This window comes from Dendrobates tinctorius, unplaced genomic scaffold (assembly GCF_039654945.1).
Source record: "Dendrobates tinctorius isolate UK_male_01 unplaced genomic scaffold, ASM3965494v1 ptg000138l, whole genome shotgun sequence".
Classification (NCBI taxonomy): Eukaryota; Metazoa; Chordata; class Amphibia; order Anura; family Dendrobatidae; genus Dendrobates; species Dendrobates tinctorius.
In genome coordinates this window covers 29683585-29711042 of record NW_027361806.1, presented here as the reverse complement: position 1 = coordinate 29711042, position 27458 = coordinate 29683585, and the positions used below count along the sequence as shown (strand labels likewise).

The window sequence follows — 27458 nt, the reverse complement described above, 5'->3', positions numbered from 1 at the left end:
ACCGCTGTGCTGACCAAGAGCCCGCCGCCATCACGGAGACAGGGGGGCACATGCATTGTGGCATTTTGCCTAGGTTTTGTTTAGTTTTTCCCATTTGTTCTTTTTTAGGTCGTTTTTACACAGCAGATTCAGAATTTGCAGCTGTGTATAAAGCTGAAGACAAGTGCTGCCGCCCGCCACAGGGCGACTATTCACACCGCCAGATACGTCTGCGCAAACGTTCAGAGTTGAATGCAACAATGTAACAGATCGTGCGACTCTTCTCCCTCATGTGGCACAAAATAAAAACTTCCTAGATTTTACACAAAACTCACAAACCAGCTTGCGCCGTTTTGAAGAATGTGGAGCAAAAACAGTAATGAATACGACAATTCAAGAAAGAAAAGCGACAGAAAAAACCTGCAAATGCTGGATGGAGCCCTAAGAGTTAACGAGATACAGATCACACCATTCTACAGACACTTTCTGCAGTCCGGTCATTACATACTAAGTATCCAGTGCTCGAGGGACCATAACTCTCACTGTCCAGCAGTACATGATCGCCATCACACAGATACTTCCACCTGTGACTATAAATACACGGAGAGCGAGCAGTCAACATGAAACCCAACACGGAGTCTGGAACAGCGACACGGTGCAACGTGACCGGAGTGAAGCTGCCAAGGGGCAAACAAAAAAACATCACGTCACCCCCAGACACAAGGAGCATCGGCACTAGCCGCCACATGCTAGTAGTGATGCAAGCTGCAGTACCAGATGCAGCCACAGGAGTGAGGGTGGCACTGCACAGATTAGCAGGAGGACCACCCCAAATATACACCGTCTCTCCACGTCCAAGTGGTCAGAGAAAAGCCCTCCAGCCTGCACCCCAACCACTAAATCTTAGGACGGGGACCCATTTCCAGAGATCAACGCACACAAACGAACCTCGAAGCCCAAGAGCAGGGCCCTCCGATGCCGCACTACAGCGACACAAACACAAGAGTGGAGTCCTGTAGCGTCAGACTCAGCTACCTTCACTATTAACCCTCCTTGTACGTTCCAGTATTAGTAAAAACTAGCTGAAGAGCCCGGCGCTGCCCGGGCATAGTAACCACCTGTGGATAGCTATAGCAAATTATAATTATCCTCCATCCCATAGTCCAGTGCACATATACCCATCACACATCCTCCATCCTATAGGCCCGTGCCCATATACATAGCCACCATCCCATAGTCCCGTGCCCATATACCCATCACACATCCTCCATCCCATAGGCCCGTGCCCATATACATATCCACCATCCCATAGTCCCGTGCCCATATACCCATCACACATCCTCCATCCCATAGGCCCGTGCACATATACATATCCGCCATCCCATAGTCCCGTGCCCATATACCCAAAACACATCCTCCATCCCATAGTCCCGTGCCCATATACCCAACATACATATCCTCCATCCCATAGTCCCGTGCCCATATACCCATCCTCCATCCCATAGTCCCATGCCCATATACCCATCACACATCCTCCATCCCATAGTCCCGTGCCCATATACCCATCATACATATCCTCCATCCCATAGTCCCATGCCCATATACCCATTATACATATCCTCCATCCCATAGTCCCGTGCCCATATACCCAACATACATATCCTCCGTCCCATAGTCCCGTGCCCATATACCCGTCATACATATCCTCCGTCCCATAGTCCAGTGCCCATATACCCATCACACATCCTCCATCCCATAGTCCCGTGCCCATATACCCATTATACATATCCTCCATCCCATAGTCCCGTGCCCATATACCCATCATACATATCCTCCATCCCATAGTCCCGTGCCCATATACCCATCATACATATCCTCCATCCCATAGGCCCGTGCCCATATACCCATCACACATCCTCCATCCCATAGGCTCGTGCCCGTATACCCATCATACATATTCGCCATCCCATAGTCGAGTGGCCATATACCCATCACACATCCTTCAACTCATAGTCGCATCCCCATATACATATCCTCCATCCCATAGTCCAGTGCCCATATACCCATCACACATCCTCCATCCCATAGTCCCGTGCCCATATACTGGTCATACATATCGTCCATCCCATAGTCCCGTGCCCATATACCCATTACACATCCTCCATCCCATAGTCAACCATTATGACATCAGCGTCGCCATGGCAACCATAGTGACATCATAATGAGGGGCGGGGCTTGACGCGCACACACTTTTTCCCCAGTATGTAGATAGGGGCAAAATTGTTTGGTGAATTGGAACGCGCGGGGTTAAAATTTCGCCTCACAACACAGCTTAGGACACTCTCGGGGTCCAGATGTGTGACTGTGCAAAATTTTGTGGCTGTAGCTGCGACGGTGCGGATGCCTATCCCGGACATACACACTGTGTTCCAAATTATGCAAAAAATATTTCCTCCTATTTTCTCTAAATTCCCTCTATGAATTGCAGTCATTGTTATTTTCCAGTCATCTAATATTCTAGTATAATTGCAATGTTTTTGAACAATCTGCCTATGATAACAGGATATTTTTAAAAATAAGAAACACTCAGAATGCATGTTCCACATTATTATGCTCAGCAGAGTTTTCAACCCTTTTATTTTTATTTTGAACAAAACAATGGTGAATTGTGGAGTTATCAGCATTATCAGCTTATTACAGAATGACATCAAACAGTTTTCAAGTCAAATCTTTCTTCTCAGTGACGTTACATCTGCACATAGGGCCCCTTGTTGGAAAGAAGCTTCTGAACTCTCTCGTCCATTGGATTTGTCAGTTTTTGGACGGTTTGTGCTTCCATTGTTTTGCCTGTGGACAGAATCCCCTCCCAGAGCTGTTGCTTAGATGTGAGCTGCCTCCCGCCATCATAGACGCTCCTTATGATGATGCTCCAGAGGTTCTCAATGGGGTTGAGGTCAGGGGAAGATGGTGGCCACACCATAAGTTTCTCCTCTTTTATGCCCATAGCAGCCAGAGATGCGGATGTGTTATTTGCAGCATGAGACGGTGCATTATCAGGCATGACAATGATCTTGCTGCGGAAAGCACGATTCTTCCTCTTGAACCATGGCGGGAAGTGCTGTTTTAGAAACTCCACATAGATTATGGAGCTCATCTTTACCCCATCAGGGATCCCAAAGGGGCCGACAATCTCTCTCCCCATGATTCCAGCCCAAAACATTACTCCACCTCCTCGTTGGCGCCTTAGCCGTATTTTCATGGGGTGTCCATCAGCCAGCCATCCTCCACTCCATCCATCTGGACCATCGAGCGTTGCACGGCACTCATCAGTCTTCATGTGTCGTTTGGCCACTGGAGCAGTTTCTGCTTGTGTGCAGTGGATAGAGGTGGTGGACAGGATGGCTTACGCACAGCTGCATACCTCTTAAGGACCCTGCGTCTTGTTGTTCGGGGGACGTTGGAGGCACCAGCAGCTTCAAAAACTTGTCTGCTGCTATGACAAGGCATTTCTGCAGCTGCTCTTTTAACCTGACGCAATTGCCTGTTGGAAAGAGTCCTCAGTTTTTCCTTATCGGCAAGCACACGTGTGTGCTGGGAATCATGTTGTGAGTTCATTTTCCCCTTCACTACTGAGGCCCGGGGAACTCCCTCTTCTGGTGAAGAAAGGTAGTGAGCCTGATTGTCAGACACCTGGGGCTGATGATGATGACTGGCTGAGTGGAGTTGATGACTGGATATAAGGCTGCCGACGCCCTTCTGGCCTGCGGGTGATTTCTCTGTGGACTTCTAGGAAACCTGATTCCTGCTCATCTAAAGCTAAGATTTCTGCTTTGCCTTTTTGCATTAGTGTTTTGTTTTCCTTGCTTTTCTGGATTCTGCCATTCCCTGCTGGGGTGAGCTGAATCTCCTTTTGCCTGTTGCTCTGTCTTCAGAATATTCCTGAGTACTGACATAGCTTTTTTGAAGCCTAGCGTCTTCAGGGCCTTTTTTACTGTCAGTTGGTTGGCTCTTATTTTCATAGGGTTTTTCACGGATTGCAGACAGCAGCCTTCCTGTCCTTTCCTATCTAAGCTAGCGTGGGCCCCATCTTTGCTCAGTCTTTCTGTCTGTGTTTTGTTCTTTCTTCTTGCTTCACCGTCATTATATGTGGGGGGCTGCCTTTTGCTTTGGGGTCTGCTCTGGGGCAGTTTAGATTTCCCTGTCTTTAGGCTATGTAGTCCTCCGGCTGTGATCGAGGGGCCTAGGGCATCGTAGGAGCCCCCCACGGCTACTGCTAGTTGTGTTGATAGGTTCAGGGGTCTGCAATCCGATAGCTGCCAACTTCTCTGGTTTTCTGGACTTAGCTAGCATTTCTATTTTTGCCTCCTACGGTGACTCAATCATAACAGAATCAGCTACATACTTCTTGATTGTGCGATGATCACGATGAAGTGTCTTGGCAATGTTGATTGTAGTCATGCCTTGACCTAAATACTCCACAATTTGTTGCTTCTCAGCAGCAGACACATCCTTTTTCTTTCCCATTTTGGCAAAAAATGTCGGCTGCTTAATAATGTGGAACAGCCTTCTTCAGTAGTCTTGCCTTTATTTGGACACACCTGCCAAACTAATGTGCACAGGTCTCTGCAATTGCTTTCAGTGATATAAAGAGCCCTGACACACTTCACCATCAATGAGTGTAAATGACAAAAAAAACTCTAACCTTATCACTCCGAAACTCTTTTTGCATAATAATTTGGAACACAGTTTACATACACACATACTTTGAGCTTTATATATTAGATTAGAAACTTTCTGCTGCTTGTAATAAAGGAAACCAGAAGAAAGGAAATATCTGAGCACAAGTAATAGGTTTCTCCAAATTCATCACAAAACGTCACCTTTACCGACTCCCAGTAAACTCGACTTCAGGACACCCTCCCACCACCTTCATGACCAGCTTCTTCTGTACTTAATAGAGCATCTATGGCTGTTATAATCTGCTGCATCTCTAGCGGTTATGTCCGGCCGCAGACACAAAGCATCGCCAGGCACCGGCTTCTGAGATCTTTCTTGATACATCTGAGCCCAGTCCTCATGGGTCTTTTCCTCCAGGTCAATAATATTCTTGGGTTTAGTGCAGCTGCCTTCTTCACATCCCACCAAAGATTTTCTATGGGTTCAAATCAGCGACTGTGATGGACGCTGTAGAATCATCCAAGACTTCTTCTGAAACTAAGCATTGGTGGGCTGTAGAAGGTCCAATGACACCTGATAGATATCCAGATCCTCACAGAAATGTGACATTTTCTCCTAGGATTTCCTGATCCTTCACTAATTCCATTTTTTCTACCACAAGCTGCACATTTGCAATCCAAGAGCATCACAGAGCCCCCGCCGTGCTCCACTGTAGGCATCGCAGAGCCCCCGCCGTGCTCCACTGTAGGCATCGCAGAGCCCCCGCCGTGCTCCACTGTAGGCATTGCAGAGCCCCCCGCCATGCTCCACTGCAGACATCACAGAGCTCACGCTATGCTTCACTGCAGGAAGGGTGTTCTTTTCAGCAGATGCCTGATTCCTCCTCCATACATACAGCAAATTCATAGGCACAAAACGTTCTGAATTTGTTTCATTGCTTCACAGAACAAATTACCAAAAATTGGATATTTTTAGTATTTTGGACATATTGGAGGCAACTTTTCTTCAACTTTTTATAGTTAAGGCAAAACAGACTGTAAAGTTACATAAAAAAGTGACAATGTGATACCTCGGGTGTCCGCAGCCACGAGGTGCTCCACTGTCTCTGGAGAGTTTTTGGCTTCCTGCCTCCTCAGGAATCTGGTAGCAGCCGGTGACAGCTCACTCTCTGCCTCGTACAGGTAGTGCATTCGGTGCCCCTACAAGACCCCTGCTTCCAGCTGTATCTCTAGGAGCAGTCACTGCTGCTGACTACTTTTTTGCAATCTCTCCTAACATTTTGGACGACTCTTGCGTCTTTATTTCTACTCAAACATCACAGTCACATTCCCCTAGAGAAACCGACTAATGACTTTCATCACAGGTTGAAGTCTCCTAAAAGGACTAAAATGTAAAGTGAAAATTTATGGGGAGTTTGTCCTCACATGTGACCTATAAAATATTACTATGGGCACACAGGTTCTAGATGGCTGAGGACGGTGATCCCTGGATGTCTCATATCAGACACCATGCTGCTCAGAAATCATCTGTTATCACTTTATGTAAATGAGCTATCTAGGAACTGGGCAGGATGCTACTCAAAAGGTAACTCCGCCCCCATAGCGTACTATACATGAAGGGGGCGTTACCAGTGTGACGAGGGCTGGTCCCCAATGTCTCCAGTGTGATGGCCGCTCTCTGCTCACCTGATCTCACTGCAGAGCTGTGTGTGATTATACCTGACACATTTGCAGCCTCCATCTCACAGACAAATATTGTTACACTACAGCCAAGCTGAGAGAGAAGTAAAAATGTGTTTGTAAGAGAAAGGTAATTTCTCCTGTTCTATGTTAGTTACTTGTCTCACTGGTAACCGTCACACGCAGTCACTTTGTACATACATTACTGATCCTGAGTTACATCCTGTATTATACTCCAGAGCAGCACTCACTATTCTGCTGGTGTAGTCACTGTGTACAGACATTACTGATCCTGAGTTACATCCTGTATTATACCCCAGAGCTGCACTCACTATTCTGCTGGTGCAGTCACTGTGTACATACATTACATTACTGATCCTGACTTACATCCTGTATTATACTCCAGAGCTGCACTCACTATTCTGCTGGTGCAGTCACTGTGTACATACATTACATTACTGATCCTGAGTTACCTCATGTATTATACTCCAGAGCTGCACTCACTATTCTCAGATACATAGCGCCATATGGGGGGGCCTCGGATACAGAGCACCATATGGGGGGCCCTCAGATACACAGCACCATATGTGGGGGGGGCCTCAGCTACACAGCACCATATGTGGGGGGGGCCTCAGATACACAGCACCATATGGGGGGGGCCTCAGCTGCACAGCACCATATGGGGGGCCTCAGCTACACAGCACCATATGGGGGGGCTCAGATACACAGCACCTTATGTGGGGGGCCTCAGATACACAGCACCTTATGTGGGGGGCCTCAGATACACAGCACCATATGGGGGCCCTCAGATACATAGCACCATATGGGGGGCTCAGCTACATAGCACCATATGGGGGGGCTCAGCTACATAGCACCATATGGGGGGGACCTCAGATACACAGCACCATATGGGGGGTCCTCAGCTACACAACACCATATGGGGGGGTCTCAGATACACAGGAACCTATTGGGGGGGTCTAGGATACACAGCACCATATGGGGGGGCCATCAGATACACAGCACCATATGGGGGGCTGTTGCGAGTTCATTTTCCCCTTCACTACTGAGGCCAGAGGAACTCCCTCTTCTGGTGAAGAAAGGTAGTGAGCCTGATGGTCAAACACCTGGGGCTGATGATGATGACTGGCTGAGTGGAGTGACTGACTGGATATAAGGCTGCCGACGCCCTTCTGGCCTGCGGGTGATTTCTCTGTGGCCTTCTAGGAAACCAGTCTGATTCCTGCTCATTAAAGCTAAGATTTCTGCTTTGCCTTTTTGCATTAGTGTTTTGTTTTCCTTGCTTTTCTGGATTCTGCCATTCCCTGCTGGGGTTAGCTGAATCTCCTTTTGCCTGTTGCTCTGTCTTCAGAATATTCCTGAGTACTGACATAGCTTTTTTGAAGCCTAGCGTCTTCAGGGCCTTTTTTACTGTCAGTTTGTTGGCTCTTATTTTCATAGGGTTTTTCACGGATTGCAGACAGCAGCCTTCCTGTCCTTTCCCATCTAAGCTAGCGTGGGCCCCATCTTTGCTCTGTCTTTCTTCTTGCTTCACCGTCATTATATGTGCAGGGCTGCCTTTTGCTTTGGGGTCTGCTCTGGGGCAGTTTAGATTTCCCTTTCTGTCTTTAGGCTATGTAGTCCTCCGGCTGTGATCGAGGGGCCTAGGGCATCGTAGGAGCCCCCCACGGCTACTGCTAGTTGTGTTGACAGGTTCAGGGGTCTGCAATCCGATAGCTGCCAACTTCTCTGGTTTTCTGGACGTAGCTAGCATTTCTGTTTTTGCCTCCTACGGTGACTCATTCATAACAGAATCACCCGCCATACCGCAGATCCTAGGGTACTCAATAGCAGGAAAGAATTGTAAAAAAAAAAAAAGTGTATATTTTTTCCTCTATATCTCTGAGGCCGTAGGGGGAATTTTTTTTTTTCTCTCAATGGAGATAAAGCAATTGTCTGATCGTGTGGAGCAGCTCGCTGCGGAAGTGCGGGGAATTTCCGCCTACCTTGCTCATTCACATGCTGCTGAACCAAAGATCCCTACACCTGATGTATTTTTTGGGGATCGGTCTAAATTTTTGAATTTCAAAAATAATTGTAAATTATTTTTTGCCTTGAAGCCTAACTCGTCAGGGAGCTCCGCGCAGCAGGTTAAAGTTGTCATGTCTTTGCTGCGTGGCGATCCCCAGGATTGGGCGTTCTTTGAAACCAGATGATCCTATTCTGACTAATGTGAACGCATTTTTTCAGGCCTTGGGGTTGTTGTATGACGAACCTAATGCCATTGATCAGGCTGAAAAGACCCTGCTGGCATTGAACCAGGGACGTGATTCTGCAGAATTGTACTGTCAAAAATTCCGAAAGTGGGCGGTCCTTACTACCTGGAATGATAATGCCTTGGCTGCTCTCTTTCGGAAGGGGTTGTCAGAAACAATAAAAGATACTATGGTGGGATTTCCTGTTCCCTCTGGTCTTGACAATTCTATGTCTTTAGCCATTCAGGTTGATCGGCGTTTACGCGAACGCAGAGCTGCACGAGAGGTGTTGCCACCTGTTGAACAGATGTCTGAACCTATGCAATGTGATAGATTTTTCAAGAGAGCAGCGTCAGGAGTTCAGAAGGCGTAATAAGCTGTGTTTTTTCTGTGGAGATGCCTCGCATATTATTTCTGTCTGTCCTAAACGCGAGAAACGCTTTGCACACACGTTTTCTGTTGGTGGTGTTCAACCCAAGTTTCTTCTGGCTATTACTCTGATCTGCTCCCTGTCCACATTTTCCGCCAAGGCTTTTGTGGATTCGGGAGCAGCTCTAAACCTAATGGACTTGGATTTTGCTAAACGTTGTGGATTTCCGATGACACCTCTGCAGACGCCTATCCCTTTGAGGGGGATTGATGCTACTCCTTTGGCTAAAAATAAACCTCAGTTTTGGACCCAGGTGGTAATGCGGGTCGCCCCAGACCATCAAGAAAATTGCAGGTTTTTGGTGTTACATAATCTGCAATGATACTATTGTTCTGGGGTTTCCCTGGTTACTAATTCATAATCCAGTTTTGGATTGGAAGTCTGTGTCTGTGGTGAGTTGGGGTTGTCGGTGTGCCTTTAGTGAGGCTCCGGTGTTTTCCACCTCTCCTCAGTCGCATGATGTTCCTGATTATTTGGCGGACTTTTATGATGTATTTAGTGAGAATGAGCCTGCGTCTCTGCCTCCTCATGGGAGTTATGACTGTGCTATTGAACTGAGCCCGGGGTGTAAATTTCCCAAGGGTCGGCTCTTCAATTTATCTGTACCCGAGCACGAGGCTATGCGGTCCTATATTAAGGAGGCGTTGGAGAAGGGTCATATTAGACCATCCTCGTCACCCTTAGGTGCCGGGTTTTTTTTTTGTAGCCAAAAAGGATGGATCATTAAGGCCTTGTATTGATTATCGTGCCCTCAACAAAATTACTGTTAAATATCAGTATCCATTACCCCTGATTTCTGATCTATTCTCCAGAGTTAAAGGTGCTTGCTGGTTTACCAAGCTTGACCTTAGGGGGGCGTATAATCTTATTCGCATTAAGCATGGGGATGAATGGAAGACGGCGTTTAATACTCCGGAGGGACATTTTGAGTACCTGGTGATGCCTTTTGGGCTCACTAATGCCCCTTCTGTCTTCCAGTGCTTCATGAACGATATTTTCCGAGATTTTGTCGATAAATTTTTGATTATCTATCTGGATGATATTTTGATCTTCTCCAAGGATTGGGATTCTCATGTGGAACATATTCGGACTGTGTTCCGGATCTTGAGGGAGAATTCCCTGTATGTCAAAGGATCTAAATGCCTTTTTGGAGTACAGAGGATTTCTTTTTTGGGATTTATTTTGTCCCCGTCAACTATTGAAATGGACCCGGCCAAGGTACAGGCCATTTACGATTGGGTTCAGCCCACTTCTTTGAAGGCCCTCCAGAAGTTTTTGGGTTTTGCTAATTTTTATCGGAAATTTATAGCAAAATTTTCTGGTATAGCCAAGCCATTGACTGATTTGACTAAGAAGGGTGCTGACGTGTTGAATTGGTCTCCGGAGGCTGTTTCTTCCTTTCAGGAGCTGAAGCGAAGATTCACCTCCGCCCCGGTTTTGCGGCAACCTGATGTCTCACTCCCGTTCCAGGTAGAGGTGGATGCTTCTGAGATTGGTGCAGGAGCTGTTTTGTCCCAAAAGGATCCTGTGACATCTAAAATGAATCCCTGCGCTTTCTTTTCCCGAAAGTTCTCTCCATCTGAACGTAACTATGATGTGGGGAATTGGGAACTGTTAGCCATGAAATGGGCATTTGAGGAGTGGAGACATTGGTTGGAGGGAGCTAAGCATCAAGTCGTGGTCCTCACTGACCACAAGAATTTGATTTACCTAGAGTCGGCTAAGCGCTTGAACCCTAGACAGGCTAGGTGGGCCTTGTTTTTTACACGTTTTGATTTTGTGGTTTCTTTTCTTCCTGGAACTAAGAATGTCAAGGCTGACGCCCTCTCTAGGAGCTTCTTTGCTGATTCTCCTGTAGTGACCAAGCCTGCTACCATCTTAGGCGAAGGGGTAGTTCTTTCTGCCATCTCGCCCGATTTGAGACGTGCTCTGGAAGAGTTCCAGGAGGACAAACCTGAGCGTTGTCCCAGTGGAAAGTTGTATGTTCCTGACCAGTGGAAGAAGAGAGTGATGTCTGAAGTTCATTGCTCTGCTTTGGCTGGTCATCCAGGTATTTTTGGTACTAGAGATCTGGTGAGTCGGTCTTTTTGTCTCATGATGTCAGGAATTTTGTGCAGTCCTGTGGGACGTGCTCCCGGTCTAAATCGTGTTCTCGCTCTAGTGGGTTGTTGATGCCTTTGCCTGTCCCCAAGAGGCCATGGACCCATATTTCAATGGATTTCATCTCTGATATGCCGGTCTCTCAAAGAATGACTGTTATTTGGGTGATTTGTGATAGGTTCTCTAAGATGGTTCATCTTGTACCACTCCCTAAGTTGCCGTCTTCCTCTGAATTGGTGCCCCTGTTTTTACAACAGGTGGTTCGCTTGCACGGGATTCCTGAGAACATTGTATCTGACAGAGGAGTCCAGTTTGTGTCTAGATTTTGGAGAACTTTCTGTTCCAAGCTGGGAATTTAGTTGTCCTTCTCCTCTGCTTTTCACCCTCAGACCAATGGGCAGACAGAGAGAACAAACCAGACCTTGGAGTCATATTTGAGATGTTTTATTTCTGCTGATCAGGATGATTGGGTTTCATTTTTGCCCTTGGCCGAATTTGCTTTAAATAATAGAGCTAGTTCTGCCACTTTGATGTCACCTTTTTTTTGTAACTTTGGGTTTCATCCTCGATTTTCTTCAGGGCAGGTGGAGCCTTCTGCCTGCCCAGGGGTTGACACTGTAGTGGAGAGAATGCACCAGATCTGGGACCAAGTGGTGGATAAGTTATCTCTCTCCCAGGAAAAGGCCCAGCGGTGTTCCAACCAACATGGGACCATTGGTCCCCAATTTAAGGTTGGTGATATGGTGTGGTTATCATCAAAAAATATTGCTATGAAGGTGGCTTCTCCTAAGTTTAAGCCTAGATTTATTGGACCTTACAAGATTTTGGAGATTATTAATCCGGTCTCTTTTCGTTTGGCTCTTCCTGTCACATTTAAAATCCATAATGTGTTCCATAAATCTTTGTTGAAGAGGTTTGTTGAACCTGTTGTTCCGGGGGTTGCACCTCCAGACCCTGTATTGGTTGAAGGTAACATGGAATATGAGGTAGAGAAAGTACTGGATTCCCGTCTGGCTAGACGGAGACTCCAGTATTTGGTTAAGTGGAAGGGTTATGGTCAGGAGGATAATTCCTGGGTCTCTGCCTCTGATATTCATGCCAAAAGATTGGTGCGTGCCTTTCATCGGGCTCACCCTGATCGCCCTGGTGGCGTGGTTGAGGGTTCGGTGACCCCTCCTCAAGGGGGAGGTACTGTTGTGAGTTCATTTTCCCCTTCACTACTGAGGCCAGAGGAACTCCCTCTTCTGGTGAAGAAAGGTAGTGAGCCTGATGGTCAAACACCTGGGGCTGATGATGATGACTGGCTGAGTGGAGTTGATGACTGGATATAAGGCTGCCGACGCCCTTCTGGCCTGCGGGTGATTTCTCTGTGGCCTTCTAGGAAACCAGTCTGATTCCTGCTCATCTAAAGCTAAGATTTCTGCTTTGCCTTTTTGCATTAGTGTTTTGTTTTCCTTGCTTTTCTGGATTCTGCCATTCCCTGCTGGGGTTAGCTGAATCTCCTTTTGCCTGTTGCTCTGTCTTCAGAATATTCCTGAGTACTGACATAGCTTTTTTGAAGCCTAGCGTCTTCAGGGCCTTTTTTACTGTCAGTTGGTTGGCTCTTATTTTCATAGGGTTTTTCACGGATTGCAGACAGCAGCCTTCCTGTCCTTTCCTATCTAAGCTAGCGTGGGCCCCATCTTTGCTCAGTCTTTCTGTCTGTGTTTTGTTCTTTCTTCTTGCTTCACCGTCATTATATGTGGGGGGCTGCCTTTTGCTTTGGGGTCTGCTCTGGGGCAGTTTAGATTTCCCTTTCTGTCTTTAGGCTATGTAGTCCTCCGGCTGTGATCGAGGGGCCTAGGGCATCGTAGGAGCCCCCCACGGCTACTGCTAGTTGTGTTGACAGGTTCAGGGGTCTGCAATCCGATAGCTGCCAACTTCTCTGGTTTTCTGGACTTAGCTAGCATTTCTATTTTTGCCTCCTACGGTGACTCAATCATAACAGGGGGCCCTCAGATACACAGCACCATATGGGGGGGCCTCAGATACACAGCACCATATGGGGGGGCCTCAGATACACAGCACCATATGGGGGGGCCTCAGATACACAGCGCTATATAGGGGGCCCTCAGATACACAGCACCATATGGGGGGGGTCTCAGATACACAGCACTATATGGGGGGGCCTCAGATACATAGCACCATATGGGGGGCCCTCAGATACACAGCACCATATGGGGGGGCCTCAGATACACAGCACCATATGGGGGGCCTCAGATACACAGCACCATATGGGGGGGCCTCAGATACACAGCACCATATGGGGGGCCTCAGAGGCACAGCGCTATATAGGGGGCCCTCAGATACACAGCGCTATATGGGGGGGGTCTCAGATACACAGCACTATATGGGGGGGCCTCAGCTACACAGCACCATATGGTGGGGGCCTCAGCTACACAGCACCATATGGTGGGGGCCTCAGCTACACAGCACCATATGGGGGCCCTCAGCTACACAGCACCATATGGGGGGGCCTCAGATACACAGCACTATATGGGGGGGCCTCAGATACACAGCACTATATGGGGGGGCCTCAGCTACACAGCACCATATGGTGGGGGCCTCAGCTACACAGCACCATATGGTGGGGGCCTCAGCTACACAGCACCATATGGTGGGGGCCTCAGCTACACAGCACCATATGGGGGGGGGCCTCAGATACACAGCACCATATGGGGGGGGGCCTCAGATACACAGCACCATATGGGGGGGGGCCTCAGATACACAGCACCATATGGGGGGGGGCCTCAGATACACAGCACCATATGGGGGGGGGCCTCAGCTACACAGCACCATATGGTGGGGGCCTCAGCTACACAGCACCATATGGTGGGGGCCTCAGCTACACAGCACCATATGGGGGGGCCTCAGCTACACAGCACCATATGGGGGGGCCCCTCAGATACACAGCGCTATATGGGGGGGCCTCAGATACACAGCGCTATATGGGGGGGCCCCTCAGATACACAGCGCTATATGGGGGTCCCCTCAGATACACAGCACCATATGGGGGGGGCCTAAGCTACACAGCACCATATGGGGGGGGCCCCTCAGATACACAGCGCTATATGGAGGGGGCCTCAGATACACAGCGCTATATGGGGGGGCCCCTCAGATACACAGCACCATATGGGGGGGCCCCTCAGATACACAGCGCTATATGGGGGTCCCCTCAGATACACAGCGCTATATGGGGGTCCCCTCAGATACACAGCACTATATGGGGGTCCCCTCAGATACACAGCACTATATGGGGGGGGCCTCAGATACACAGCGCTATATGGGGGGGCCTCAGATACACAGCACCATATGGGGGGGGGCTCAGCTACACAGCGCTATATGGGGGGCCCCTCAGATACACAGCACCATATGGGGGGGCCTCAGATACACAGCACCATATGGGGGGGGGGCTCAGCTACACAGCGCTATATGGGGGGCCCCTCAGATACACAGCGCTATATGGGGGGCCCCTCAGATACACAGCGCTATATGGGGGGCCCCTCAGCTACACAGCGCTATATGGGGGGCCCTCTGCAGTGTGGAGCGGTATACTGGGCCTGCACGCCGGGCGGCGGGGTTACAGGGGCCCCTGCACTGCACACGGACACATGGAGGCCTCTTCGGCTTCCCGCGTTGTACTGAGGCCCCTCCGCCGCACCAGGATGTATGGGGGGCCCGCTGTGTGTCCTGGAATGCACCGGGGGCCCCACAATCGTACAGAAGGTGGTGGGGCCCCTCATTCCTCAGCCCACGCCGGCCACTACGAGAGGCCTATGAAGACCCCGGAGCTCCGAGCACCCGGCCAGCCTCCCCGAGCCCTCCGTCCCCCACGGCCGGGCACAGGCCCGGCCCCGGCAGCGGGTGAGCGCCCCCTCCTCACACAACACCCGGACACTCACCTCTCACTCTCCCCCTGACTATGGAGACGGCCGTGACGAGCAGACAGCGCCGGCCAATCAGCTACACCGCCGCCGGCTCCTTCAGCCAATCAGGGCACAGTAAGGAGGAGCTTCGGCGCAGACCCCTCTCTGCTCCTCTCCTCCATGGAATCATGTGGGAATGTCAGAGCAACATGGCGCCGCCCCGCTGCATGCCGGGAGATGTAGTCTCCTCCCACATGGCCGGTGTCATTGCTCTGATTGCTCCACCAGGGAGATGGTCCCTCCAGGAGAGGCCGGAGATCAGTGGCGACCGGTACCGGCGCACACAATCAGGGGCTGGCTGGCACTTTTCAGCCTGGGGGGCAATCACAAGGCAGTGGCCCTCCAGTTGTGGTGCTTTGCCCCTGCTTATCTCTGGCCACTGCATTAAAGCAGCAGAGATAACAAGCTGCAATAACAGGCTGGACAGAGATAGGAGCAGAACCGAGCTTACTACAGAGATATGGGAGCAGAACCGAGCTTACTACAGAGATAGGAGCAGAACCGAGCTTACTACAGAGATATGGGAGCAGAACCGAGCTTACTACAGAGATAGGAGCAGAACCGAGCTTACTACAGAGATAGGAGCAGAACCGAGCTTACTACAGAGATAGGAGCAGAACCGAGCTTACTACAGAGATATGGGAGCAGAACCGAGCTTACTACAGAGATATGGGAGCAGAACCGAGCTTACTACAGAGATATGGGAGCAGAACAGAGCTTACTGCAGAGATATGGGAGCAGAACTGAGCTTACTACAGAGATATGGGAGCAGAACCGAGCTTACTACAGAGAAATGGGAGCAGAACCGAGCATACTACAGAGATATGGAAACAGAACCGAGCTTACTGCAGAGATAGGAGCAGAACCGAGCTTACTGCAGAGATAGGAGCAGAACCGAGCTTACTGCAGAGATAGGAGCAGAACCGAGCATACTACAGAGATAGGAGCAGAACCGAGCTTACTACAGAGATAGGAGCAGAACCGAGCTTACTACAGAGATAGGAGCAGAACCGAGCATACTACAGAGATATGGGAGCAGAACAGAGCTTACTACAGAGATAGGAGCAGAACCGAGCTTACTACAGAGATATGGGAGCAGAACCGAGCTTACTACAGAGATATGGGAGCAGAACCGAGCTTACTGCAGAGATATGGGAGCAGAACCGAGCTTACTACAGAGATATGGGAGCAGAACCGAGCTTACTGCAGAGATAGGAGCAGAACCGAGCTTACTACAGAGATAGGAGCAGAACCGAGCTTACTACAGAGATAGGAGCAGAACCGAGCTTACTACAGAGATAGGAGCAGAACCGAGCATACTACAGAGATATGGGAGCAGAACCGAGCTTACTACAGAGATATGGGAGCAGAACCGAGCTTACTACAGAGATAGGAGCAGAACCGAGCTTACTACAGAGATATGGGAGCAGAACCGAGCTTACTACAGAGATAAGGGAGAAAATAAGGCCTCAGGGAGGGTCTGACCGGAAGTAAGTAAGGAATTCTCAGTGGGATGGCTGAGTGGGGAAAGCTGTTGAATTTCTTTTTGTATAAATGGGACCAGCAGGCAACGGAGGCACGGACAATTGGGTTAGAAATGTTTTGTGTCTCCCGCTTACTCAAAAAGAAATGGCAAATATAAAGAAGTGGTTCTTGATTGGGCATCAAGTCCAGTTCCAGTTTGGGCCATTCTAATCCTTCTTGGTTTTTAAACCATGATTTGGTAAGTTCAACCATAGTGGCAAAATAATAAGCTTCTAGGTCTGGGAGTGAGACACTTCCATTATCCCTAGATTTAAGCAAGGTATTTTTCCTTACTCTGGGTCTGCCCCCCTGCCATACAAACTTATTCATCTGGGTACTGAATTTTTTTATAGTTTGCATAGAAAGGGGCAGAGGGATATTTCTGTAAAAAAACAAAATTTTGGGGAGACAAAACATTTTGTATAAGAGTATCCTGCCTAACCACGTAGCTGGAGTCTTGGATGGGTCTTTAAGTCTCAAATCCAGGGCCTGAAGAAGATGTCCTGAGTTTACCTCACTTATTTTGTGTACATTGTTCGTCAGCCATATGCCAAGATAAGGGATCTCTTTACAGTCCCAATTAAACGGGTAGGTGTTTTTTAAATATCGTTTGGTCTGAGTTGGTATAGAAAATGATAAAACATTGGGTTTTTTTGTGTTTAGTTTGTAAAAAGAAACAGAGCCGAATATCTCAATTTTCCAAACCTGTTTTAGGGATTTAACTGGGTTGGCCAGAGTGAGGATGATTTCATCCGCATACATGCTTATCTTGTGCTCCACACTCCCCAGTCGGATGCCCTCGACTCCATTAGAGTCTCTAATCATCTGACCCAAAGGCTCAAGACTTAAAATAAAAATGATTGGAGATGTGTTCACAATTGTGCATGTCACATGTGTGTTTTTAATCCGTTTTTCTCCTTGCTTAGCATGGTTTGGGAGACCCCACCCCTCTCTTGAGTGACGTGCAAATAAGAGCTGTCTCAGACCACAAGCCCATACTAGGGAGCGGCCTGTCTGAATCCTGTTCATATTAGACACTGTTCACATGTTCAGGTTTTTAATACATTAGATAGGGACTGCTTCGATCGGGGTTACCTTGACGTGGTGGAACAGCTTGGTGTACATTCTTTTGCGCAAAAAAACGCATCGACTAAATACCCTGTATTTGTTATCCAGCACTTGCTGATTACTGCCATTTTTTTTGCAGAGTATTTTTTGCAAATCTGTCATTTTGTGTTTTCTTGTTGTATCTCAGAAATGAGGAATGAATTGACAATAAATAGCAAAGCCAAGGAATCGCTATATTGCCTGACTCCCACGGGGAGCAGCCATTTTAGGATGGAAGAGACTTTCTCAGTTTCCATCCTGAGTCCAGTATCCAAGATAATGTAACCCAAGAAGAGAATAAAGCATTTCTCATACTTGGCGTAGAGGAGATTCTCCCTAAGACGCTAAAGAACTTGCCAGACTGTTCATCTGTGGGAGGCCAGATCCAGGGAGAATACCAAAATATCAACCAGATAAATGACAAAGCAGGTCCCGGAAGATGTCGTTGACAAATTCTTGAAAAACTGCTGATTCATTACTGTGACCGAAGGGCATCACTCAGGCAAATACGGATATGATTGTAGGCACCTCATAAGTCTAATTTGGTGAAGATCCTGGCACCCCTTAATCGATCAAACATCTCAGGTATCAGTGGGATAGGGTATTTCTTTTTTCACCGTGATCTGGTTGAGACCTCGATAGTCAATACAGGGTCGGAGTGATCCATCCTTCTCCTTAACAAAGAAAAACCCAGCCCCAGCTGGAGAGAAGGATTTCTGAATGAACCTTCTGGCCAAATTCTCCTGAATGTAGTCCGACATAGCTTGAGTCTCAACTGGGGACAGAGGATAATTTCGGCCTCTAGGGGGTGTATATCCGGGAATCAAGTCAATAGGGCAGTCACACGGCCTGTGGGGCGGCAAGGTCACTGCCTCCTTCTTGTTAAATGCATCGGCGAAGGACCAATAGGTAGATGGCAGCCTGAAGAATAAAATTTCCAGCTGCCTTGGAATCCAAATACGTTGACTCAACAATCTGAGATTTACCGGTTGTCACGGCCACAGTAAGGGTCAGGGGTAGAGAGATGTCCTTTCCGACCATCTAGAGAAGCATCACCTACTACCCCTGAATGCCGGAGCTTGTCTGGTCTCACCAGGCAGATTCGAATGGCGTGACCCATAACTCCACAATACAGGTACTGGCATTTAGCGATACGATCCCTCAGTTGTCTAGCAAGGGCAATGTGGTCGATCTGCATGGGTTCAGATGAGTCCTCGACAGGAGAGGGCGAAGGAACAGGCGGTCCTTAAAGACGGATCCAGGCGCCGCAGTTTTCTTTCACATGACACCTCACTATCACACTCACGGAAGTGGAGGTCTATACAGATGGCGAGGGAGCTCAGGTCATCGAAGGTAGTTGGTAGGTCTCGATCGGCTAGCTTATCCTTAATATCTCCGGAAAGCCCCTCCCAGAATGTCACCACCAAAGCTTCATTATTCCATCCAAATTCGGATGAGAGAGTGTGAAAGCTTACCACATTTGCCCCACCAAAGAATTGGACTGACGTAAGCGGAGAAGAGCGGAAGCTGCAGAAGTGGTTCGTCCGGGTTCATTGAACACTTTGCGAAAAGCTTCCAAGAATGCAGGCAAATTGGAGATGATCAGATCCTCTCTCTCCTATAATAGGTTCAACCACGCCAAGGTCTCACCTCCAAGGCGCGACATAAGGAACGTTACTTTTGCTCGGTCCAATGGGAAGTGGTGCGGAAGAAGTTCAACATGTAGCCGGCACTGATTGATGAACCTGCGGCAGTGTTTCGGATTGCCGTCAAAACATGGCGGAGCTGTGAGTCGGGGACCTGGATCTTGAACTAGGCAAACTGGGAAGTCTCTGGAGAAGACACGGCTGCTTGAACATGCTGGAACTGTGGAGGGATGTTTAAGGCCTCCATCTTAGTGGTTAAGGACTGCAACTGTATGGACAGCTCTTCCTGTGCGTCTTTCTGTCGGCAAGGCTCCTGATACATGGTCCGAAGGGGCAGGATCTGGGGTCCAACTGGATCCATGACCTGAGCAAACTGTCATGGATGTGGTTTGTGGAACCACTGTGCTATGGAGTGTGGAGAGTCTGGAGGGGCGTGAATAAGCGAACACCTGAGAAGAAAAAAGATGCGCACTCTTGCTATGGGGGTGCAGACTGAATGTGGAGTTATCCTCTGGATCACAGTCTGTGGAATAAACAGTCGCACTCAAAGTCTCATATAATTTGCAGAAAAACATTTAATTCAATGACAAAAATAATAATAATGCTTCACTGCAGTTGAAAAGGCAAGATATTCCAGAAGGATAAGGTAACATTTCGACCATATACCAGGTCTGTGTCAAACCTTACTGGAGAGAATAAGTTGAAAGAGTGTATAAATAAGCATAATAAAAAATTATAACAAAAACATAAAAGAAAACTTACACAAATACCAGATTTGCTGTACAATTATATATAAATATATACAAGTTGAAAAAGACACAATGAGGATCATAAAAAATAAATCCACGGACTCAAGATCATAAGATGCAAAAGGCTTCATGACATTGTGAATTATATTAATCAATGATACATGGGAAAAAAAAAACGGAAAGAGAGGCGCAATGAGTGTACCTGTGTTAAAATTGGCTTCCCTAACTAAATAAACAGGGTGCTCACCTTGGGGGGTTGTGCCACCCTTGCACAACTCCGGTGTAAGCGTTAGTGGTGGGTGGGGAGCGTCTCCTCTCACCTAGGGAGGGCACTGCACGTGGCTGTCAGCAAACTCCGCTCTCCTGTTCGGTCCGTTTCTCGCCGGCTTCCGGACGTGATCCTGTAGCCGACCCCAGCCGTAGGTACGATACCAGAGATCCTGGAGCTTTAAATGTCGCCCAGCAACCGCAAGTCCTCTCACACACAACTGCCCTCCAAGCTGCTCCTGCCGCTAGTCCTCAGAAAGAGGAAATTTAGTAAAGTGCTGCAAAAAAAGCGGTCTATAGGAGCGCTAAAGGAGAGGCAAAGACCAATAAATTAGTTTAAAACTCAGCTTTTAATCTTCCTCCAATACCCACAACGCGTTTCCACGGTCACAGCCGTCTTCCTCAGGTGGAATGAAGGAAGTATCCATTGTTACAGCCGTTAAAGGTAGCCCCAATTGGAACAACACACAATCCTTTGCGACCTCCCCTTAGTATTATGTGTGTGGGGGAATGTACTGTGGGGACATCATACCGTGTGTGGGGGAATGTACTGTGGGGACATCATACTGTGTGTGGGGGAATGTACTGTGGGGAAATCATACTGTGTGAGGGGGAATGTACTGTGGGGACATCATACTGTGTGTGGGAGGGGGATGTACTGTGGGGAAATCATACTGTGTGTGGGAGGGGGATGTACTGTGGGGAAATAATACTGTGTGTGGGGGAATGTACTGTGGGGACATCATACTGTGGGGACATCATACTGTGTGTGGGGGGGTGTACTGTGGAGAAATCATACTGTGTGTGGGGGAATGTACTGTAGGGAAACCATACTGTGTGGGGGGGGGGATGTACTGTGGGGAAATCATACTGTGCGTGGGGGAATGTACTGTAGGGAAATCATACTGTGTGTGGGGGAATGTACTGTAGGGAAATCATACTGTGTGTGGGGGAACGTACTGTGGGGACATCATACTGTGTGTGGGGGAATGTATTGTGGGGATATCTGTTATGATTGGGTCACCGAGGGGGATGGCAGGAACTGGCTAAGCCACCAGAAGACCAGAGAGGTAGGTAACTAAGCGGATTGCAGACCCCTGATCCTATCCACACAACTAGCAGTAGCCGTGGAGCGTACCTACGATGCCCTAGATGCTTCGTCACAGCCGGAGAATTAACTAAGCCTAAAGACAGAAAAGTGAAATCTAAACTGCCCTGGTCAGATCCCCAAAGGAATAGACAGCCCCCAAACGTATATTGTCGGTGAGACAAGATGAAAGACAAACACAGGCAGAGAACAGACTGAGCAAACGGTGGGCCACAGCTGTCTAGACAGGACAGGACAGAAAATCATGCACAAAACCCTAAAAAAGTCCTACACTTCTGATATACAAAAAACCTGAGGTCACATGACCTCACCCTCGCTAGATCAGCACTCTGGTATAAACTGGCAGCAAAGCAAAAAGATACTAACATAACAGGGGACTGAACAAGCTGCAAGAAAAAGTATAACTGACGGGCATTGGAGTTTCCCAGGGCTATAAGAAGCTCTCCTTGAACCAAAGAGAGGCCACAATAATTAACCACAGGTGTGCAGGTCAAAGCCTGCACTGGTCTCAAGACATTAACCCCTGATGTGCAGGTCAAAACCTGCACTGGGATCATGACAGTACCCCCCTCTCAACGGGGGGCCTCTGGACCCCCAGGCTTCCCCGGGTATTTGATATGGAAAGCCCGAACCAGGCGATCTGCATGTACAGAGTGAGCAGGGACCCATGAGAGATCCTCTGGTCCATATCCCTTCCAGTGGACCAGGTACTGCAAGGAGAGGCGCACCTGCCGAGAGTCCACAATATATCCGACCTCATACTCCAAGTGACCCTCCACCAACACTGGAGGAACAACAAGCTCTGAGTCCTTCTTGACCGACCCCATGGGTTTTAACAACGATTTATGGAACACATTAGATATTTTTAAGGAGGCGGGTAGACACAGCCTATATGACACTGGGTTGACTATCTCCACAATCTCATACGGACCAATGAACTTTGGTCCCAATTTAGCTGATAGTACCTTCAAGTTGATGTTATGGGTGGAAAGCTAAACCTTCTCTCCCACCCGAAACATGTGTCCCGGGGCTCTCTTTTTATCAGCAAAATATTTATACCTCCCCTGGGCCAGAAAGATATTACGCCGAAATTCAGCCCAGAGGTTTTTTAACCGTTGAACGGATCCCTCCGCCCCTGGACGACCGGAATCCACCCGTGAAAACTCCCCAAAATGAGGATTAAACCCATAATTGGCCAGGAATGGGACATGTTGGTGGATTGATTCACCCGGTTGTTAAAAGCAAACTCCGCCAACAGTAATGCATCACACCAATCCTCCTGTCTGGTGGAGCTTAGACACCTGAGAATCTGTTCCAGGGATTGATTGGTGCGTTCCGTCTGACCATTACTCTCCGGGTGATATGCCGAGGAGAAGGAGAGTGAGATGCCCAATTTCTTACCGAATGCCCTCCAAAATTTGTCCACAAACTGCACACCTCTGTCAGACACAACATTCAGGGGTACCCCATGCAATCGGACCACATGCAGCACAAACAACCTTGACAATGTTTCTGCCTAGGGTAATGCTGCCAAGGGAATGAAATGGGCCTGTTTTGAAAACCTCTCCACCACCCAGATCACGGTATTGCCCCTGGAAGGTGGAAGACCGGTAATGAAGTCCATGGAGAGATGAGTCCATGGCCTATCAGGAAACGGTAAAGGTATGAGTTCCCCAGCCGGCCGGTTAAGTGAGCTTTTGGAACGGGCACACACGCCACAAGCAGAAATGAATTTCTTGACATTGGACCCAAGTGAAGGCCACCAAAAAACCCTGGCTACTGCCTCTCTAGTGGCCGTGATACCGGGATGAGCACTCAGCCTAGACTCATGAAACTCCTGCAGAAGTCTAGGCCGCAATAAATCTGGAACAAGCAATTTATCTCCAGGCCTGGCCGCCGGAGCTAGGGCCTGGGCCCTCATAATTTCTTGTTCCAACTCTGACGAGACCCCTGCCACTACCACCCCCGGGCGAAGAATGGCGGGGGAGGGGGGGGAGACACCGGGTCAAAACTTCTGGACAGCGCATTCGCTTTAACATTTTTGGACCCTGGTCGAAAAGTAATGGAGAATTGAAAGCGTGAAAAAAAAAATGACCAACGGGCTTGTCTAGGAGTAAGCCTCTTAGCAGATTCAATGTATACCAAATTTTTGTGATCAGTGATAACAGTGATAGGGTGAGCTGCCCCTTGGAAAAAGTGCCTCCATTGTTCGAATGCCAGCTTGACCGCAAGAAGTTCTCTATTGCCTACATAATTTTTTCTCTCGGTGGATGACAACTTCTTGGAGAAGAAGGCACAGGGTTTGAGATTAGTAAGGGTGGCCGGACCCTGGGACAACACTGCCCCCACCCCTACTTCAGAAGCATCCACCTCCACAATAAATGATTTGAACGAGTCTGGCTGAACCAACACCGGGGCGGACATGAAACATTTCTTAAGAGCTGAGAAGGACTCCTTAGGCTGGTTTCAGACTAGCGCATTTTACATGCAGCGCGCGGCGCCGCTAAGCCCCGCTCCCTGCCCGCCCCGTCCGGTCATTTCCTCCTACTATCGCACACGGCTGCATGCGATCTGCGCACCCTATCTTTAGTATAGGGTGCGCAGACCATGCGCTGGCCGTGCGCTAGTAGGATTTTTGCATGCGCTTCGCACTATTGAAGGTGCGCCGAGCACACCAAAATGCAACATGATGCGTCCGGCGCACCTTCAAAAGTGCACAGCGCACGCAAAAATCCTACTAGGGCACGGCCAGCGCACGTTCTGCGCACCCTATGCAGCCGTGTGCGATAGTAGGAGGAAATGACCGGATGGGGCGGGGCTTAGCGGCGCCGTGCGCTGCATGTAAAATGCAGTAGTCTGAAACCAGCCTTAGCGAGTTCCGACCAATTTTTTACATCAGCTCGCTTCTGGGCAAGATCCGCGAGTGGTTTAACACTTGTGAGAAACCTTTAATGAATCTCCGGTAATAGTTCGCAAACCCCAAGAAGCACTGGAGCCCCTTGAGATCTCGAGGCTGAACCCAGTCTGCGATCGCCAGCACCTTCTTAGGGTCCATGCGAAACCCCTCACAAGATACAATCAGCCCAAAAACAGACAGCTCCTGTACGAAAAACGAACATTTTTCCAATTTAGCAAACAAGTGGTTCTCCCTGAGTCTCTGGAGAACTAGCTGTAGATGTTGCAAGTGAGACTGACTGTCCGGGGAATACACCAAAATGTCATCCAAATAAATGACAACAAAATGGCCTATCAGGTCAGAAAAGAAAAGATAAGATAAGATAATCCTTTAATCGTCTCACCATGGGGAAATTCAGAGCATTACAGCAGCAAGGCAGGAACAAGTACAGATACAGATGAATAAAGGCATTACATTGACAGTAGGTAGGTACATATACGAAAAAAAAAGATATAACCGGACTATCACAACTTTGGATCTATCAGAAAACACAACATTGATAAAGTTCTGGAAAATAGCGGGGGCATTAGTTAACCCAAACGGCATAACCAGGTTATCAAAGAGTCCCTCTGATGTAAGGAACACAGTTTTCCACTCGTCCACTTCCCGAACCCTTATCAGGTTGTAGGCCCCCCGGAGATCTAATTTGGAGAACCATTGGGCCCCAGATAACTGGTTACATAAGTCTGGGATGAGGAGAAGTGGATAAGTGTTCCTAACCGTTATCTTGTTAAGTTCCCGAATGTTGAGGCACGGCTGCAAACCACCATCTTTCTTCTTCACAAAGAATCCTGCTGCCACGGGTGACACAGAAGGCCTGATATGCCCTTTGCGGAGACTCTCAGCTATGTACTCCTTCATGACTTGGCGTTCAGGCCCGGACAAATTGAACAATCGAGTCTTAGGTAGCTTGGCTCCAGGTACTAAATCAATGGCACAATCTTAGGGTCTATGTGGTGGCAGTGCCTCAGCCTCACTTTCGGAAAACACGTCTTCGAATTCCTTCAGGTACTCCGGAATACCTTCCTGACCGACAGACGACAGAGATACGGTTTTAACACAGTTATCAAGAGGCCCCAGGTTACAACATTTATCTTTGCATCCCCATTGAGTGATCTCTCCTGTCACCCAATCAATGGTAGGATTATGGTGTTGTAGCCAAGGCATCCCCAGTACCAGTCCTGCAGGCAAGTTATTTAACACAAGACAAGTTAATTTTTCCACATGAGTGGGACCCACTTTTAAAAAAAATAAAGTTCAGACCTGAAACAGATACCGTCCCGAGTAAGAGAGGACGAGTTAACTGCCACAAGTTTAACAGGATCCTGAAGCCTGACTGTCCCTATCTTATTAAGAGTCATATTCCGGGCATCAATCAGGTTAACAGCAGAGCCACAGTCAGGAAAGGCAGTAGTCTGAACAGGACCATCACCAAGTTCCAGTTCCACCCGAAGCACAATTTTTGCAAGTGAGGAAAAAGGTACCTGATGGTCTGGGTATCCTCCTCGACTACTACCCAGACCTTGTCGTTTCCCGCCACCTTGGAGGATGACGGACAGGAGGGGCAGTCCTTCTTCCAATGTCCAGATTCCCCACAATAGAAACAACTTCTCCCGGCAGCGTCTTCTTTCCTTATCCTCACAGGTGACAGCGCTCACCTCCATAGCCTTGGGAGGAGTTCAGGTCTCACCTCCAATGGAGAATAAAGAGGTTTCGAGTTGCATAACCCCTATTGCCCGCAGTCTGCGATCCATACGAACCGCTTGGGTCATGGTATCCTCCAGGAAGTCAGGTGGAGGATGAAGTGCCAGGGAATCCTTCAGAAGTTCACGCAGGCCTCTACGGAACAACCCCCGAAGGGCGGCATCACTCCAAGAAATCTCAGCTGCCCAATGCCTAAATTCAGAACAGAACCATTCGGCCGAGTGCTTCCCCTGACAGACACTCATCACCTTGTCCTCAGCCAAATGCATTCTATCCGGCTCATCGTAAATATGCCCTAAGGCCTCAAAAAACGCATCCACAGTCATTCTCTCCGGGGCAGAAGAGGAAAGAAAAAATGCCCAGGCTTGTGGGGCCCCCTTAAGCAGAGACATATCCACCCCCACCCTCTGTTTCTCATCCCTAGAGGAGTGGGGTTTCAAGGAGAAAAAGAGCTTACAGCCCTCTTTAAACGCTCTAAATTTATTTTTGTCACCAGCAAACGTATCTGGTAACTTAACCGGGGATTCGGATGGGACTAAAATGACATCTCTAGTCCCCACCTGCTGAAAGCCGGCAGAAAGAGCCCCCTGAACAGAGTCCGCAACCTGCCGTTGGGACTGGGCCAGAGTTTGGTGTTCTAATCTTAGCTTCTGCAGCGACTGAGTCAAGCATTTCACCTGCTCAGATAAAGCACACATTGGGTCCATGCTGCAGAAGTGAGAAAAAAAACGTTCACGGTCAGTTATAATGTCAAGGTCCTGTCAGCGCCGGCGAACTGCCACTGCTGAACAGGGTGACTCACCCACACTGCAGGAGGGCCCGGGGTCAGATACTGCAGGGAGCGCTCAGGCAGACAGGACCTGGGATGCTGAAAGTAGCAAGCAGTGAAGGACCTACGATCATGTGACCGCGGGGGGGGGCTTAGCGTCCTGCTGGAGATGAATGCAGGATTCGACTACAGGGATCCCCAAGTCAGACAAATGGGGGGGGTCATACACGGAGAGGGTGGTGCGGTACCAGAGGGATAAGCAGAGTGTAGTCAGAACATAAGCAATGAGCCATACACAGAGATAGCAGCACAGTACAAGAGGGGCAATCAGAGAATAGTAAGGACCTAGGCAATGAGTCAGAAACCAGAGAAGCAGGTACACAGTACAGAATCAAGAGACAAACTCACAACAGGGGAGAGAACAGGGTCAGAACCATACAAGCAAGCTAGAAGTCAATCAGACAGCACAGGCACACAGGGGTCACCACACTCGACCAAAGGCAAAAGTATAACTGACGGGGATTCGAGTTTCCCAGGGCTATAAGA

General features: G+C 48.6%; 1 protein-coding gene across 3 annotated transcripts in view; it reads right to left on the bottom strand.

Annotated features, from left to right (window-relative positions):
• ERI3 (ERI1 exoribonuclease family member 3) overlaps window positions 1–27458 on the bottom strand; it is a 365407-nt gene that overhangs the window by 312049 nt on the left and 25900 nt on the right. The window contains exon 1 of one of the 3 annotated variants that reach the window (XM_073544952.1): window positions 15059–15212. The exons of the other annotated variants lie outside the window; for them this stretch is intronic. The gene's annotated coding sequence lies outside the window, so the exon portion shown is untranslated. Of the gene's footprint in view, window positions 1–15058; window positions 15213–27458 lie in introns of those variants that run through there. 3 annotated transcript variants of the gene reach the window in all.